We start from the raw sequence: 13660 nt of genomic DNA, 5'->3' as shown, positions 1-13660 counted from the left end.
AATTACCATGTGGGCACTCTGAAGGACATTCCTTGTACTCACCACACATGGCTACCTGGGCGAGTGTAAATCAGCCTGAACACATGCCCTTCCTGGTGGGGACTGATTTTAGCAAAGAGCTGCTTTCTCAAACCCAGTGATTACTATAGATTTCTCTGTCCCAGGGATGAGGGGAGAAGACGCTGCTCTAGCACTTGCAGCTTCTCTTAAAGGCAGGACGAAGGCCATTGCTGGCTCTAAGCTGGGTCCTATGGGAGAGACGCTGCAGAGGACCCAAGACCCTGCCTCTCCCCAGCCCTCAACCCTGGAAACATACATGAATGATCCAGGCACCTCACAACTGGCTTTCAGTATGTTTAACTCTTCTAAATTTGGAAACTACTTAGGCAAGATGAGAATTTATTTCCTTAAGCCAACCCTGAAAAGGAAACATCTTTTGTTGTTGGTTTTTTACTTCCTGAGTGTCTAGGAAACTTGTTTATAAGGCTCAGGAAATCCAAACAAGCAAAAAAACATTCAGTTTTCAATGATGATGGTAATAGCTAGCATAGGTAATGTGTGGTTATGTGTTAGGCCGTCACACGCGTGACCTAACCCTGACAGCTACCAAGAGAAGGTGCCATTAATTGTTTGTTTTACAGATGGAAAACTGAGGACCAGAGAGACAGAGTAACACAGGCCAGGCCACCCAGCCAGTAGGGATGGAGCAGGCATTTAAAGTTGAGCTTATATGACGCCAAAGCCTATGCTCTTATGACTAAAAGATTGTTGTCCCCTCACACTCATGCTTCCTCATCCAAACCCCCCTCAAGTTTAACCTGCCATTTCAGTTAAGAATAGTTTTTCACGCAAAGGACTGTCTGCCAAGGTGAAAAATAAATGCTAAGCTCCCACCTCAAAGTGCAGAGTGAGCTCCCAGTTGGCTGCAAGCATTCCAACCCAGAATAGTGGGGAGAAGCCCAGTTGGCACCCCATTTTCTAACCACGCCAGGAGTGGTCCTTATTTGATTTACCACCATCCTGTAAAGTCCATGGATTCCCAGCTTCCCAGTACCCACTCAGTGCCTTGAACTAATGTTTGCGTTAAGAAGGGTATGAGGATCTGTTCTCCGGGGTTCTTGGCCATATTTCTCCAAGTATAAAAGGGGAAATCAGAAAACTCAGCCAGTGTGAGTAGGGAGAGGGAGAGGGAGAGGTGCAAGGGTTGAAGTGGCAGGCACCTGGCCACAGAGAGTCTTCCTTAGACGCTCTTCCTCTGGCTTGACTCCTGATCTCCAGCCCAGACAGAGGGAATATACAGGCGGGGAAACTGTGGAGCCGGGCACATGGAGGTCACTACCAGAAAGAGCTCCTGAACAGGCTAGTGTTGGTGTGATTAGTTATGCAGCAAAAGACAGTTATATAAAAGAAGAGAAGAGAAGAAAAGAGGGGAAAGAGGGTTGGACCTAGGAGGCTCTGATAAATGCCCACGTAAGAACCAGTGAGGACCTAAGCTATAGGAATTGATGGAGAAAACAAATTCACCTTTGATTTGACTCAGAAATCTCAGAGCCTCTAATCCTTGACAGATGTGCAAATAATCCAGCAGCCAGAATTTCCATTGTCAAAGATTTCAAAACTGTTAATAGTAAACCATCAGACCTTTTGATCTGTTAGTAACTTTTCTCTGAGACGAAAAGCATGCTTTGGCTTACAGAGGTAAGCAGATACAATCTGCCAAAGGCTTCATTGACCCCACTAGCAAGTCCTCTAAAGGAGTATTTCTGAGAGTGACTGCCCAGTGGACACAAATGAAAATGTGAGTGAGGGGAGGGAGGTGGCACAAGGCCACCCTTGGTATCCTGCCCTCCCTTTCCTAAATGTGTTCACTCTTTCTTTCCTTTCATGATTATTCAGCAACTCATTTGTTTTATGCAGACAAAATCTCTCTCCCACCAAAAAGCAATAACAATAAGCCTGGTTTTCCCAGAACAGTGCTGGTGCTTGACACCAAGACAGCTGCATAGAAATAACAACAGCCTGTGAAGCGTCTTTCTCTCTCTCTCAGCAATCAAATAATTACAACCAGTCTTCTCCGATGGGAAGCCTGTAGGGGATTGGGATGTCCTTTGCAGCATCTGTGGGGAAGGGAGGAACTTGGCAATACGCCCTGGGGCCCCTCTTTCCCTTCCAGCAGAAGGAGGCTATGAAAGTTTCACCCAATTATGCTCACTCTGTGCCGTGCGCGTGTGTGCATGTGTGCGTGCACTCACATTCGTGCACATGCTAACCCAGACAACTAAAAAGTGCTCCAGTGGCACAGTTGGTTAACGCATGGTCCTAAAAAGAATGAGAAGGCATATTTGTTCATCTCAGTGGTGAGAAAAATCTCAACAGGAACTGGTTTGGGTCCAAGCCCATCTAGAATTGCCTAACTGAAGCTCCCTCCCCCATCTTCACTTCGTGGTGGGAATGGGGAGTTGGGAGCAGCCTGATGTCTAATTGTCTGCTGTCCTGGACATTGTGTTCTGTGTTCTGCCCCGATGCCCTTGGGTCTCTTGAGTGGTTTCTGTCTCCTGCTCAATCCCCACCAGCCTTCAATGGCTTCCCCTTGTGACCTCTCTGGTGGGCTGTGTTCAGGCTGTGGTAGTCTCTCTGCCTGCACCTGCAGAGAACCACAAGCGCCAGTGAGTTTACCTGCCCCAGAGCAGCCCTCTGCCAATCACTGGCAGGTGTGGGAGTAAGAGAGCCCAGCACCTTGCCTTACGCTCCTGCAGGCACAGTCTGAGGTGACCCTTTGGCAGGACGCTGTCTAAGACCGCACCCTTCTGGGGCAACTCTTGTCCCTGACCTGCTCCAGCACCACCCCCGACCCCATCCCCACCAGTCTCTTCTGGGAATGCTTCCTGGTGCATCACTCAGGTAGGCTTCTGGGGAGCCCAACCTAAGACATCCCAGCAAGCAGCCTGTGAAGAAGCAGACCCCCCAGCCCCATCTACACAGGTTCCAGCGGACTCTGACTTTTTAACAAGCATTCTTGATTCTGAGGTAGGGGATTGGTGGACTCCATGTTGAGAACGACTGGTCCAATATTAGTGACTCAGACTCAAGGACATGTACACTTGGGGGTTATCATGTGGTTTTATGTCCCTAAAAAAGGATGGGGGTCCAGATGCTGGGGTACAGCTGTGCCCTGTGGCAACATTGAAAGCCACGGAACATTCAACAAATGCCTTTTCAACTTGTATAAAAGGAACCTCCTCAACTTGCCAAGGTAAGTCCTAGTGTTCACATCCATGCATCAGCCCCCAGAAGAAGTAAACTCTTCAAGGCCATATATCCCTCCCCCATTTATCTTGGGATCAAGGTCTGTGTAGATCTCTTAGCCACATGGCCAACAGGGATAATACACATACACCTGCCATGAACAAGGGTAATACACAGGAGGAGTATTTTGAACTCTGGAACACAACTTGAGTCGGTGGAAGCTCAAAATTCAACCACCATAGTGTGGGTTTTCCCAGAAGTAGACCCTGAGCAAAGGCTTTGAAGTCAAGTGCTTTGTTTAAGAGGTGACCACAGGAGGACTGGATAGGGAAATGAGCAAGTGAGACTGGCCAGGGAGGGCCAGGAAAGGGTACGTGTGTGAGCACATTACCACCAAGGGCCACTGGAGCTGAATCCCACTGGGGAATGGAGCATGGCCTTAGAGTGAGCCTACCTGAAGAGAGTGACAGTTGGGGCACTTGTCCACCAGCTGCCATTAGTCAGTAGGGCTGCTTCGGGGCGGGGCGGGGGGGACACTTATTGCCCAGTACTTGAAACCTCAACAGAAAGAACACTTGAGCAAAGAGTGATGGGGCAGGGTGCTGCAAGTCAGGCCAACCTGCAGAGAAAAGATGCGGACAAGGCACCCACGAGGTCTGGTAAAGCATCCACGTTAACAGACACGGGCCTGCCCTGTGTCACACTCGGTCACAATTGGATGACCTTTTTTTAAAGCAAGAAAGCAAATAGTTATGAGTGAATGAAGAGAAACACAACACATCCCTGAAACCAGCAGCACCTTCTCTAAACGAATCCTTTAGGCCCATCTGTGTCTTCCCAAGGAAAGCAGATTGCCGTGTAAGTTCCAGGGCCTTGGCGGCTAACAAACCCAGCTTCTGGCTCCGGGTTTTCACGGCTGTGTGCACAGTACATGCGTATGCCTTTAGCAGCCTGGCACCTCTTGCAGCAATTAGGGTTGCCAAGAAATAGCTGCACTTTCTTTCTCGCTCTGTGCATCCATAATTTCTCTTTAAAATTAGCATCTTGTTATACAAGGGGTCGTCCACAGGGAGCCGAGAATAAACCTCCCGCAACTTGTCAGTTTTAGTGGACTTGAGCTTTCAGTGTGATTTCCCCCTCTACTTTAACTCAAAGAAGCCACCGTTCTCAAAATAAGAGTTCATGACAGAACCCAGGAGGCTTGAAATGGATTTGTGTAACTGAGACAAGCCCGAGATGCCGCTCCCCTCGGCTCCATGTCCTTCCCTGGGTTGTTTCCTCCATGGTGTCTCATCTTTTTGTTCTCAGAAGAGCTGAATGTGGAAAAGGACCAAAAGTGCATATTTTCTTATTCCCAAGGCCTCACCTCCTACCACTGTGGTTTATCCCCTGGAGACCTCACAGTGTTCTAGGAAGTGATTCTTAAACACCTCGTTAGAGAATTGTGCTAATGCAAGGTCCCGAGACCACGATGGCGTGCTGTGAGTTACAGACGGTGGGTAGGAGACTTAGGACTCAAGTCCAGTATCATTTTCATTATGAAATTCCTTGGGTCAGAGAGGAAAGAGAATGGCGTCCGGCCTGAGAAGGACATGTCTTGAACATTTCTCTTCTTGGTGCACGTGTTCCCCAACAGCCAAGAACCAAAGAAGGTGACTTATATGTTTTTACAATTCAACCATGGTATAGCATTTTTCCTGAGGTGTGCACTTAGGGGCTGTAGGAGTCATTGTTGATGCTTCACCCCAGAGCCCCTGAGTCCACCTGCAGGGGACAGTTCTGGTACAGGCTGCTGGCTTCCCACTTAGAGCACATGCATCCTTTTCCTCTGCCCATCTTAGCATTAGCTGCTCTCCACTTTGCCTCCCAGAGTAACCTGAAAACAGTAGAAGATGGGAGTCATAGATAAATGCTCCACGGGGACAATTCTAACGGGTTTTCATATAGCTTCTCAGAGGGGCCCCAGTAGGACACAGCCCCACAGGCCACTGACTTTTTTCTCTTCAGCGTCTCACTTCCCCGCCTCTTCAGTTCAGCTCTCTGGGAGGCCCTCCCTACTATACCGCCTGCATCCAGGTCTTTGTCTCTGCGTCTGTTTTGGGCAGGGGGCAGGGGGATAAGGGTAAACAAAGACAGGATCCAAAACATAAACCAAGATTCTTGTTTGAGTATCTATTTTTCCTCCCAACACCAAGCTCCAGCAAGTTACATAAGAAATGCAATCTGGCAGATAAAATCATATTCTCGCTCCTCTTCAAGTCCTTGGTAGCCCAGAGCACAGCACCCAGAAGCTCCCCATTCATCTGGAGGCTGGTCTGGAGAAGCCACCCCTGGGGAAGTTGAGGGAGCTGGTAAACAGACTCCTTCCTTCACTCATCATCCTGGGAGCCAGGAAAATACAGTGTATGCACAGACCCCTCATTTCCAGGCTGCCAATTTTTCACATTTTGTTGTGTATGATGGAGGTTCATGCTATTCCTTGAGGAATGGACATTGTGAAAATCTAAAGAGAACGTTATTTTCGTTGTAAAATTCCTGCTGTCCAAATACAAATGGTTTTTAGGATGAAATGTTTTTCTCTTTTTCTTTTGGCTTTGTTCCCTGCCAACAAGCCCTTTGGACACTGGTTAGCACTATCTTTGTGTGAAGTAGTCTCAAATTTGGTTTTCCTAAAACCCTGGACCTTCAGAGAACTTCTAGGCTGGCACTGTCCACCCCGCTGCTGAAATCTGAGACCTTTTTTCCCAGGTTTTTGGATCTCAGGTTTGTCCTGGAGAAGCCAGGCACAGACTGAATGTGGTCAGGCTCAGTGGTCAGTAATTAGCATGGGGAGGAAGAAAAAGAAATGTATATTTGGGGATCTTTCTGCATCACTTCTCTCTTTTGGTGACCACATCCTGGGCCCTACACACACTCTATCCCCCCTTTGCTGGATCCCTACCTTCCATCCCTGCTCCCTGTGGTTACTCTCCTTCTTCCCCAGGTTGACTTAGGGTACCAGGAAACAGGTTCAACATCATTAGAGTGTGGTGAGGCCTTAGATGTTGACCCCCTTAAGGTCAGGATCCCCAACCCACCCTAAATCAGCCTTCGGCAATACATATTTCACATTCTCTCTTAACCGTCCTGAAATTACATTTATAGCAATTGCAATATACCTACTGACAAAGGTTCTCTCCTTGATCAAACTAAAGCTAAGCTTTTCAGAGCTTTTTCTCAACTAAGTCTCAACCTTGGCCTATGAAGACTTGAACAAACACTTCTAGAGTTTCTAATAACCCAAGTCCACAACCATAGCATAATTCTAGCCTACCCTTAAAGAGCTTACCTAAGAAAACTTAAGGTTGCCCAGGGAATCGACTGCTTATTCCAGCCAGCTCCTGAAGACAGGGCTCCCTGACTTCCAGCCTCTATGGAAGGGAACCAGCCTTTCTTGGGAAAGCACCAATTAAGAAATCCAGATAGGTTTCACATGGACCAATGCATGCCTCCACCTACTTCCCACTTTTCGTAATTTTTCACTTCTCTGGCTCTACTGAGCCTCTGCTCACCCTCCTCCCTATATTCCCTCATTTTCCCTTGAAAACATCTGGTCACCTCTGTACAAATCGAAGTTGAGCTTAGTTTGTGCTGGATTCTTTTTCTTATTGCAATAGCATATTACTGATTAAAGTCCGTCCTTATCACTTTAACTGGTGTGCAGCTTTGTTTATCTTTGATATTGCACCCAGGATATGTTTAACAATCGATCTAATGCCCCAAATATAATATGAATATAAAACACATTGAATACTAGAAAGGCAATTTATGATATGATAATATGTCTTTCAATATGTAAATATTCAGGCACGGCTGACTAGAAGACACAGGGAATTGTCAGACACATGCACCTACTTAGGCATGAGTAAGTCTGGATTTAAGACAAGTAACACAGTTTGCAACTAAATTTTATAGAATTTTATTCTTTACATTTGAGGATTTGAACCGAAGGCTAAATAATATAAGCACAGGGTTTGTGAATAAGATAACTAGATATGTGGGCTAATACAGGTGTGTCACACAGGGAACTCAGATGCCACAGGCCCTGTTAGGACTAGTTTATGATTTTTCAAAATGGTGACCATCTCCTGTTAAAGTCCCAAACAAAACAGCATGCTATCTTGACTTGATGTAACAGTCCTTGCATTCTTGGAAAGTTCGGTTCTGTTAAAGCTATGCAAAAATACTTCAGGTTTTATAGGTTACATGAAATTAGCTTTTAGGCTTGAATAATTACAGAATGTGCAGTGGGTCACTCAACATCATGTGCTCAGCCACCCAGCGGGTTGCGGGGCCCCCCCCAACCAAATGCCGGTAGCTATCTCCAATTACGGGCCCACCCAAAAAGTCACCATACATTTCCAAAGACAGCAATACTACCCTTAGTTTAATTCAGCAGTTTTACTCCTAGGTAAACTTGGGATGTGTAGAATGATGTATATTTAAGGAATACTGGTTATATAATTGGAAACAATTTAAATTTCTATGAATAAGGCACTGGCTAGTGAACTAAAGTACATCCATATGATGGAATATTCTACAGATACCGAGGTGGAATTATGCTAACAATATAAAGTGACCTCAAACATATATTTTAAGTGAAAAAAGCAAAGTAGAGAAGTTCAGTCTTTCTTTGGAGACTGCGTGTGTGTGTCTGTGTGTGTGTGTTTGGTATTTATCTGATGTGCTTCTATGTACAAGGACTCTCTCTGGAAAAATTTACCAAACGCTGGAAGTACTTCTTGCCTCTGTGTAGGAGAGGGACAGAGATGGGAGGAAGAATTAGTTTTTACTATATACTCTTTTGTACCTTGTATGTTTTGAATTATGTGCATTTAATACCTATTCAAGCCATTTTCCTTTACTTTAATTTTTAAAACCACGAGCCTTTCTCCATATGGTTGCCCTGGAATAGCTATGTCCCTAAACCTGACCTCAAAGGAGAGGGACTGGCCACCATCAGGCAGCAGGCAGGTTGGTAAGGTGGGAAATGTCTCTGCTGGTGGCTGGGATGATTCCAGAGGACCCAGACTTGCCCTCTGCTGTGAGGGGACCTCAGCTTCAGAAGGAAGCTGGACCCACAGGACCACAAAGACCCATAACTGGCCTGCAAATAATTTGAGTCTCACTCTTAACTAACTTTTCTCAAGTAGAGATATAGAGTCTTCTTCTAAACCTTCCACAAAGGAAAGTGAGGCAGAGGACAGGCCAGAGGACTCTGGGGCTGCTTTTCCCAGGGACGACATGGTTTCCCTTGGCTTTTAAATATTAGTCTTAAAAGAAAAAAGCAGGCTGGAGATCTCTCAGCTAGGAGCTGGCCTCTCTTCCCTGCCACCCATCCATGAGGTGACCTCCCATTTCTGGTGGCTCTTACATCCCTGGCTAGATGGAATAGTGCTAAAAACAACCTTCTAGCTACATGGGAGTCACTGAACACATCAAGGGTCAGTAATGACTTTTCATTCACAACTATGCACCTTGTAAATTCAGTCAACTAAACTGATAAAAGTAACAGCTGAACCTGGTAAACATTTATAGGTCACCTTGCACATGTCCAGCACAACCCTTGCACTGGGTGAATAAGGCACAGTTCCGGCCCTGGGCAGATGAGATGCTCACGTAGATGAAGAACTCATTTAGCAAACATCACTGAGCAGCTCCTACCAAGCACATCGTAGGAAATGAAGACAAAACCGTGGTCTGTTCTAACAGGGAGCACCAAAGGCCACAAAGACTTATCCAATGTACTCCATACTAATATGAAATTAATATGACAACAGTTACATGCTCATAAAAACATTTGGCAGAAGGAGGAAAGGCATGAGGCGGCATCTCACCTATTGTGCACATCGTGAGGGTGTATAATATGCCCCTGGGTGAGGGGCTCTTCTACAAATAGAACTTTACCCTGGAAGTGAGAACACTGTAACCTAAAAACTGTACCCTCATATTAATTTGAAAAAAAAAATACTCAAAGACCACAAAGACCCACAACTGTCAATAAATTTGAATAATAACAAACTGCAAATAATTTGAATCTCACATCCACTCAGGTCTCACCATCATGGTGCCTGCAGGCCCAGTTTCTGATCTCAGCATCTGCAGCTCTTTCCTCCATGGGCTTCCTTTGGGACTGGGAACCCCTTCTGCCCACAGGCCCAGGAGGATGGAAGTGCCAGGGAAGGAATGGCCCCATGAGCTGCCCTCAGCCAGTAACTGACTGGAGTTGAGGGTACATACTCGGGGCCCTCACTCAATGAGGTGAGATGACTCTAAGGCCCTAGAGTGCCCCCAGGTGTGAGGGGGTAACCACGTCCCACAGGCATCGCTGGGCCTTCATCACTGTGCTTCTGCTCTTCCAGCTTCACTCCACTAGCTGCTATTTGAATTCATGATTCTTGAACCCCAGTCCTAAACGTTACCTCCCACCCCACCCTACCCCTGTTCACAGTTACTTTATCCCACCAAACTTACAGAAATGCCAGCGAAAAATAAGAAATTTCCCAGTGTACATGTCCACACCACTCTGTTAGGGCTAAATTTGTCCCCGCACCAAATTCACATGATGAAGCCCTAATCCCCCATGCAATGGTATTAGGAGGTGGGGACTATGGACGGTGATTAGGTTTAGATGAGGACATGAAGGACACAGACCCTCAAGATGAAATCAGTGCCCTTATAAGAACAAACTAGAGCTCACCCTCTCTCTCTCTCTCTCTCTCTCTCTCTCTCTGCGTGTGTGTCATGTGAGGACTAACAAGAAGACAGCCACTCATAAGCCAGGAAAAGAGTCCTCACCAATACCACATCATGACAGCACCCTAATCTAGAATGTCCCAGCCTTCAGAGCTCTGAGAGATCAATGTCTGTTAATAAACTTCCTCAACTTAAAATGTTCCATTTTTTTGACCAATTATAAATCAAATAATCTGTAAACCTTTAATGACCCGATTAGAGATATCCTGCCTTTGGGGGTCAAACCATTGTATACCTTCTATGTATTAATTTTTATGACTTTACATGAAATTCCTGTTTCCCAAAAATGTATAAAACCAAACAATAAGACAACTACAGCAAGACCATTTGGTCAAGGCTTCTTGGGTGTGGCTTTCTGGGCCAGGGTTGTACATACTCAGCTCAGGATGGACCTCTTTAAATTGTTTTACAGAGTTTGGGTTCTTTTCTGTAGTCGGCTCCTTCCTTCTTTTCAGGCAAAGAATTCCAGATATTGGCAGATGATGACAGCTAAGTGGGCCTTTGAAATGTTCCAGGATAAATAATGCATTTCTAATACATGTTCAGGAGAAAAAAAATTCAAGACCCAAAATAGAAGCCTTCAATCCACTGTATTTCTGATCACAGCAAGCAGACTTCTGACCTCTGTTAAATGGGGATCACTTGTAACAACCTTAAATTCTATAAATAATAAATTAGGAAGCTCTAGCATGCCCCTGGAAATTCTACCAAGTTTTCTGCAAACACAAAATGGACATATGTATTTGAGAGACTCCTGTGCTTAAAATATCCTACATTGAAAACATCACATTTATTTCAGGGTCTGCTTTTCGAGGATGCCTCCCCAACTCTGAACTAGAGTTTAAATTCTTTTCAATCAGATGGAAATTTCTAGGCTCCAAAGCCAGTAAGCAGTTGTAGGTTTCCTCTCACCACTACTCCCTTTCAAATACAGCATCTGGATAGGACCCCCTCTGCCTTCAGTCTTTTACTACCTCCCACATCATGAAGCGCTCTGGGCCCCAGCTGGTGAGTCTCACTCAGTGATAGGAAGCAGTGGGGGGCAGGAAGAACAGAGAAGCCACTGCCTTTTTTATTCTTTTCCTGAGATAAGAGGATGGGCTTAGGATAAAATGTGATTATCATCTCCCATTTGATGAGATACAAAACAACTCCAAACAAGGGTGAACTTTCCAATTTTCAATGAGGTGAACTCTCATTACAACTTCCTTTTCTTTTATTTGGACTAAAAAGCAAAACCATTTCTTCGTAAGGTGCATAGCAAAGACACGGCAAAGAGCCTACCGGAGGGTCCTCAAGCAGGGTTTGTATTTGTTTATGCAGATTCCCAGCCCTCCCCAGACCCTCTACTTTTCTCATAAGCATGTGTGCCCATCCGTGACCTACCATGCATAAGATGTATTTTTCTTGTTTATTGTCTGTCTCTCCCACTAGAATGGAAGCAAGTACAAGGATTTTGTCTGTTTTGCTCACTGTTGTAGCCCAACAGTGCCTGATAGACAGCTGCTGTCTTTTCAGAGTATACTAAAATTAGATAGACTTAGGGCAAGTGATTGATTTGGGCGATAGAAAGAAATGAGATGAATAACACAAGGAAGGATGAAACGCCAATTAAAGAGAAGTTATCAAGGTTACCGATGCAGGAAAAGAACCTTTGAAAAGATTCCAGAAGCTTCCAAATGGTCCATCCCCGCTGGTGGAAGGTTGCCCTTTGGGGAGTAACTACCCTTACTTCCAGGCTGAACCTCTGTAGGGCTGAGCTCTGAGGGATAGAAGTAGGGAGGGGTGGTTTAGAAGCTTGAGGTGGAAATGCTGTCCGAGTGCTGAAAACTGCCCCACCCAGCTGGAGCCAGAGCTTGTGAAGGGCACCAAATGCACCTGCTTCAGGAGGCATCAGGCAAATACCTTTTTAGCAACTGGATGGATTCTCTTTAATGCAGATATGCATTATAGGAAAAGTGCAGGCTTCAGGCTCAACTTGCTTAGAAACAATGGTCAGAATTATTAGTACCCTCTGACCTACTGAGAAGAAAAAATTACTATGGCCAAGGAGTTCAGACCCCTTTTGACTTTTTATTTTCCTAACAGATCTTCTATAACAAATTCCTGCTCAGAATTCCCATTTCTGGAGGGGAAGTGGAGGCTACAACTTTATTATAAATGAAAAAGCCCACCACACAAGCCCCCCTTCCAGCTTCTGATAGCCCTTGCCACCTCTGGCTTCTGCTTGTAGTATTTTTACTCTGGCCTCTTGGCCTCTCCTCTGGTTCTGGAGCTCTCTTTCCTCTACCCACTCCTCCATGCTGTCACCCTCAGGGGTCTGTCTAGAGGCACCCTCCCCATGCCACCTACCTTTCTTCTTTTCTTTTTTTTTTTTTTAGGTTGCACTGATTGCATTTGTTAGGTAAATTCCCTCTTATAAGTATGTCATACACTGTGATCCCCCAACCCCTTCACTCCTCCCTTCTCCCTGCTCCCTCATTTCCCCACCCCCCACCCCACCATGTATAAGGTCATCTATTGTCCTCATATTAGAATCGAGTACATTGGATTCTTGCTCCACCTGCCTTTCTTGACTCACTAAAACGCCCAGGCTGGCAACCACCACCCTCATGTGAAACTCTGGGCCCACATTTCCAGTGTGTCTCTGTGCTGAGCTCAGGACCTAGGTTCCCTGTTTCCTCTTGGACTGTCCATGCACAAATGGTAAGCTCAATCCCATACTGGACTCATTACCCACCCCACCTCCACACCAAACCTGCTTTTCCTCCTGAATTCTCTGTCTCAGGTGATACTTCACTACCCATCCTTGTCTTCCAACTTGGAAACTTATGGTCAGGCTCAGTCACCAGATCTGGTTGCCTCCACTGGTTTCTTGAACCACCCTGTTCCCAGGGTGGCTGGAATCTTTTCTGTAATTTTATTTAAATACTGAATGTTCTCTGAACACTTATAGCTTACATAATGTTTATTATGTTTCCAAAGAATTAATAGGTTCCATAATGGTTCGTATAAATCTCTCTTAATTCCTCATGGCCCTCCCCTTCCAGTCTCTCTGCACTTGGGACACCTTCGGCATCACCACCTTTAGAAAGGTTTTCTTTCTAAAACCCTAACCCCATTTCCTAGCTCCCCTCATCAAAACCTTTCTCTAAGATTATCTTCCACCACTTCCACCCTGCAGTTGCCAAATATATCACAGTACCTGGAGGTGTTTGTTTATGTGTTTCTTCAGCTCCCACTTTACATCGTCAGCTCCTGTAAAGGCCATATCTCCTTGGCCTGACACAAAGTAAGTGTTCAGTAAATATTAATTAAGTGGACAGAGCGAAGGGCATTCGATAGGGTAGGAAAGCTCTATACAAGTGTGTTCTCAGAGTTCACAAAGTGTGGTCAGACCAGAAGCTTCAGCCTGGCCAGGGAATTTAATGCAGATTCTTGGGCTTCCCCTCAGATCTACTGAGTCAAAGCTCTGTGTGTGTTTGAACAAGCCCTTTAGGTGATTCTGCTCTATAACAAGTTTATGTTTCCTGAAATGTCTTGCAGTGGTCAAAATAAAACTAGTTTCTCCAATTACACAAACCTTAGCAGCCTTGTGGGGAAATCACTGGAAAGCATT

This window comes from Otolemur garnettii, unplaced genomic scaffold (genome assembly GCF_000181295.1).
Source record: "Otolemur garnettii isolate 467f Iridium unplaced genomic scaffold, OtoGar3 scaffold00082, whole genome shotgun sequence".
In the NCBI taxonomy this organism is placed as follows: Eukaryota; Metazoa; Chordata; class Mammalia; order Primates; family Galagidae; genus Otolemur; species Otolemur garnettii.
The sequence above is the reverse complement of the archived record's forward strand: the minus strand, read 5'-3'. Positions refer to the sequence as shown.